Consider the following 5,981-nt stretch of genomic DNA (forward strand, 5'->3'; position numbering starts at 1 on the left):
AATATACTCGCTGCAGTTTGGTCCGACTCTCCTTCACCATTAGAAAACCATGACACAGCTGCTGCTCTGTATGGGTTGTACATGGTACTGTAGCCATGGAGATCTATGGAAGCCCGTACCCTCCACTGCCCCCATCACAAAAAAAAAAAATCAAACCACGAATAGATAGTAAGTCATAATTATGAGAAGTCATATTATGGGATACCTTTACTCTCAAATACATAGATGCAAGGACTCTCACATATGGAGGCTGACCATCCATGAGATCAAAATTATAGTTGCTTCACAATTACTTACAATGGCATAAAACAAGGTTATATTTTTGGTTCTGGTGGGGTTACATTACAGCCTTCAAGAATCAATGGCTATATATTAATAATTGAACAATCAAAACATCTCAGATTGCCTCTTTAACCCTCATACTATAATGGCACAAGGCGAGACCCAGATGCAGACACGGTAGACAGATGGTTTGAGTCTTTGATATTTATTAATAATCCAAAAGGGGCAGGCAAGAGAATGGTCATGGACCTGCAAAAGGTCCAACCAGTTCAGAGTCCAGGAGGTACAGTGTGGCAGGCAGGCTGGGGTCCGGGCAGACAGAATGGTCAGGCAGGTGGGTACAGAGTCCAGAAAACAGACAAGGGTCAAACCAGGAGGACTAGCAAAAGAGAGTAGAAAAGGCAGGCGCACAGGAAAAACACATGGGTTGACTTGGAACATACAAAACAAACTGGCACAGACAGACAGAAAACACAGGTTTAAATACCCAGGGGATAATGAGGAAGATGGGTGACACCTGGAGGGGGTGGAGACAATCACAAGGACAGTTGAACTAGATCAGGGTGTGATACATACTACTGACTGCATATTTTGATCATAGCCCAAAGTTGGTTTATTCTTCACATTTTTCTTGACTTTGTCAATCAACTTGTTCCTAATAAATATAAATAATTGTTTATTGTTTCTGTATCAACATTGACTCTGAAAAAAATGGTGTCCTTTAGTGTCATTTTGACCACAGCCAAAAAACCCTAAATCATTCTATAGTAATTTGATAGATAGGACCTTTATTTGAATTTAGATTTCTCTGGAGACATAATAAATAACAAGTTATCCATACCACCAGAGGGTGGACGGGATCTGTATCAGTGATTTTGACCAAATATAGCTCCCCATGTACTCGCCTAAGATTTTACTTTTCTATACCACGTATTGTATGAATGTGTACAGAACCAAAATTACCTTACGTCTGTGTATATGGTATTAAAAATCTGTCAATGGTACACATACTTGATAGAACTGCAATACAGAACTCAGATATGCTCTGAATCTACACAGAGAGCTGTATTGGTGTGTATTTTCTGAAAAGTAGTTATTCTAAGGCAAATCTAAAAAAAAGTATTTATTTGAATTTGAACTAATCACTGATCATACTCTTGATGTGATTGGCCGGACTGAAACATGGCTTAAGCCTGATGAATTTACTGTGTTAAATGAGGCCACAGCCTGGCTACACTAGTGACCATATCCCCCTTTTATAGCTACTGTTTACAGGCCTCCTGGACCATATACAGCGTTCCTCATTGAGTTCCCTGAATTCCTATCGGACCTTGTAGTCATAGCAGATAATATTCTAATCTTTGGTGACTTTAATATTCACATGGAAAAGTCATCAGGCCCACTCCAAAAGGCTTTCGGAGCCATCATCGACTCAGTGGGTCCAACATGTCTCTGGATCCACTCACTGTCACAGTCATACTCTGGACCTAGTTTTGTCCCATGGAATAAATGTTGTGGATCTTAATGTTTTTCCTCATAATCCTGGACTATCGGACCACCATTTTATTACGTTTGCAATTGCAACAAATAATCTGCTCAGACCCCAACCAAGGAACATCAAAAGTCGTGCTATAAATTCACAGACAACACAAAGATTCCTTGATGTCCTTCCAGATTCCCTCTGTCTACCCAAGGACGCCAGAAGACAAAAATCAGTTAACCACCTAACTGAGGAACTCAATTTAACCTTGCGCAATACCCTAGATGCAGTTGCACCCCTAAAAACTAAAAACATTTCTCATAAGAAACTAGCTCCCTGGTACACAGAAAATACCTGAGCTCTGAAGCAAGCTTCCAGAAAAATGGAACGGAAATGGCGCCACACCAAACTGGAAGTCTTCCGACTAGCTTGGAAAGACAGTACCGTGCAGTACCGAAGAGCCCTTACTGCTGCTCAATCATCCTATTTTTCTAACTTAATTGAGGAAAATAAGAACAATCCGAAATTCCTTTTTGATACTGTCGCAAAGCTAACTAAAAAGCAGCATTCCCCAAGAGAGGATGGCTTTCACTTCAGCAGTGATAAATTCATGAACTTCTTTGAGGAAAAGATCATGATTATTAGAAAGCAAATTACGGACTCCTCTTTAAATATGCGTATTCCTTCAAAGCTCAGTTTTCCTGAGTCTGCACAACTCTGCCAGGACCTAGGATCCAGAGAGACGCTCAAGTCTTTTAGTACTATATCTCTTGACACAATGATGAAAATAATCATGGCCTCTAAACCTTCAAGCTGCATACTGGACCCTATTTCAACTAAACTACTGCATCCTGTGCTTGGCCCTCCTATATTGAACATAATAAACGGCTCTCTATCCACCGGATGTGTACCAAACTCACTAAAAGTGGCAGTAATAAAGCCTCTCTTGAAAAAGCCAAACCTTGACCCAGAAAATATTAAAAACTATCGGCCTATATCGAATCTTCCATTCCTCTCAAAATTCTTAGAAAAGGCTGTTGCGCAGCAACTCACTGCCTTCCTGAAGACAAACAATGTATACGAAATGCTTCAGTCTGGTTTTAGACCCCATCATAGCACTGAGACTGCACTTGTGAAGGTGGTAAATGACCTTTTAATGGCATCAGACCGAGGCTCTGCATCTGTCCTCGTGCTCCTAGACCTTAGTGCTGCTTTTGATACCATCGATCACCACATTCTTTTGGAGAGATTGGAAACCCAAATTGGTCTACACGGTTCTGGCCTGGTTTAGATCTTATCTGTCGGAAAGATATCAGTTTGTCTCTGTGAATGGTTTGTCCTCTGACAAATCAACTGTACATTTCGGTGTTCCTCAAGGTTCCGTTTTAGGACCTCTATTGTTTTCACTATATATTTTACCTCTTGGGGATGTAAAAAACATAATGTTAACTTTCACTGCTATGCGGATGACACACAGCTGTACATTTCAATGAAATACGGTGAAGCCCCAAAATTGCCCTCACTAGAAGCATGTGTTTCAGACATAAGGAAGTGGATGGCTGCAAACGTTCTACTTTTAAACTCGGACAAAACAGAGGTGCATGTTCTCGGTCCCAAGAAACAAAGAGATCAACTGTTGAATCTGACAATTAATCTTAATGGTTGTACAGTCGTCACAAATAAAACTGTGAAGGACCTCGGCGTTACTCTGGACCCTGATCTGTCTTTTGAAGAACATATCAAGACCATTTCAAGGACAGCTTTTTTCCATCTATGTAACATTGCAAAAATCAGAAACTTTCTGTCCAAAAATTATGCAGAAAAATTAATCCATGCTTTTGTCACTTCTAGGTTAGACTACTGCAATGCTCTACTTTCCGGCTACCTGGATAAAGCACTAAATAAACTGCAGTTATTGCTAAATACGGCTGCTAGAATCCTGACTAGAACCCAAAAATGTCATCATATTACTCCAGTGCTAGCCTCCCTACACTGGCTTCCTGTCAAGGCAAGGGCTGATTTCAAGGTTTTACTGCTAACCTACAAAGCATTACATGGGCTTGCTCCTACCTATCTCTCTGATTTGGTCCTGCCGTACATACCTACACGTACGCTACGGTCACAAGACGCAGGCCTCCTAATTGTCCCTAGAATTTCTAAGCAAACAGCTGGAGGCAGGGCTTTCTCCTATCGAGCTACATTTTTATGGAATGGTCTGCCTACCCATGTGAGAGACGCAAACTCGGTCTCAACCTTTAAGTCTTTACTGAAGACTCATCTCTTCAGTGGGTCATATGATTGAGTGTAGTCTGGCCCAGGAGTGGGGAGGTGAACGGAAAGGCTCTGGAGCAACGAACCTGCCTGGCCGGTTCCCCTCTTTCCACTGGGATTCTCTGCCTCTAACCCTATTACAGGGGCTGAGTCACTGGCTTACTGGGGCTCTTTCATACCGTCCCTGGGAGGAGTGCCTCACTTGAGTGGGTTGAGTCACTGATGTGATCTTCCTGTCTGGTTGTGGCGCACCCCGCTTGGGTTGTGCCGTGGCGGAGATCTTTGTGGGCTATACTGGCCTTGTCTCAGGATGGTAAATTGGTGGTTGAAGATATCCTCTTGTGGTGTGGGGGCTGTGCTTTGGCAATGTGGGTGGGGTTATATCCTTCCTGTTTGGCCCTGTCCAGGGGTGTCCTCGGATGGGGCCACAGTGTCTCCTGGACCCCTCCTGCCTCAGCCTCCAGTATTTATGCTGCAGTAGTTTGTGTCGGGGCTAGGGTCAGTTTGTTATATCTGGAGTACTTCTCCTGTCCTATTCGGTGTCCTGTGTGAATTTATGCAAAATCTCTCTAATTTTAGGACCATCTAGGACCATGCCTTGGTCAGGGAGGTGACCAAGATCCCGATAGTCACTCTGACAAAGCTCCAGAGTTCCTCTTTGGAGATGGGAGAACCTTCCAGAAGGACAACCATCTCTGCAGCACTCCACCAATCAGGCATTTATGGTAGTTGTCAGACGGAAGCCACTCCTCAGTTAAAGGCGCTTGACAGCCCTCTTGGAGTTTGCCAAAAGGAACCTAAAGGACTGTGGGATGTTTTTCAGTGGTAGGGACTGGGAGACTAGCCAGGATCAAGGGAAAGATAAAGGGAGCAAAGTACATAGAGATCCTTGATGAAAACCTGCTCCAGAGCGCTCAGGACCTCAGACTGGGGCGGAGGGTAAACGTGGGTAAACTTGTTTCGTCCTTGAGTTGTAGGTAGTTGTTTTCTGTTTCGTATCTGTACCAGACAGAACTGTTTCGGTTTCGTTCGTTCACGTTGTTGGTTTTTGTATTTTTCAGTGTTCTATTAAAATATTATGAACACGTACCACGCTGCACCCTGGTCCTCACCTTCTTCCACCTACGATGATCGTTACACACAGCGGTTGCATTAACCAGTTGAAGCTAGGGGGGCGCTATTTCATCATTGGATAAAAAAAACGTGCCCGTTTTAAGCGCAATATTTCATCACAAAAAGATGCTCGACTATGCATATAATTGCCAGCTTTGGAAAGAAAACACTGACGTTTTGAAAGCTGCAAAGATATTATCTGTGAGTGCCCCAGAACTGATCTTACAGGCGAAAACAAGATGCAACTTCAAACAGGAAATGAGCAGGATTTTTGAGGCTCTGTTTTCCATTGTCTCCTTATATGGCTGTGAATATGTTGTGAACGAGCTTATGCGCTCTGCCGTTCCTCCAAGATGTGACGTAGTATTTGTAGGCATATCATTGGAAGATTGGCCATAAGAGACTACATTTGCCAGGGGCCCGTCCGGTGTCCTTTGTCTACGTTGGTGCGTAAACTCTCAGTGGCAATAATTTTACCATGCGACACAGACAGAGAAGTATCGTTCCTGGAAGTGTGCATCATTGAAGAGATATGTGAAAAACACCTTGAGGATTGGTTCTAAACAACGGTTGCCATGTTTCAGTCAATATTATGGAGTTAATTTGGAAAAATGTTTGGCGTTTGGATAACTGAATTTTCGTTTTTTGTTTTGGTAGCCAAACGTGACGCACCAAACGGACCGATTTTCTCCTGCACAAAAAATCTTTCAGGAAAAACTGAACATTGTTATCTAACTGAGAGTCTACTCATTGAAAACATCCAAAGTTCTTCAAAGGTAAATGATTTATTTGAATGTTTTTGCTGTTTTTTGTGAAAATGTTTCCTGCTGATGCT

This window comes from Oncorhynchus keta, chromosome 9, assembly GCF_023373465.1.
Source record: "Oncorhynchus keta strain PuntledgeMale-10-30-2019 chromosome 9, Oket_V2, whole genome shotgun sequence".
NCBI lineage: Eukaryota > Metazoa > Chordata > Actinopteri > Salmoniformes > Salmonidae > Oncorhynchus > Oncorhynchus keta.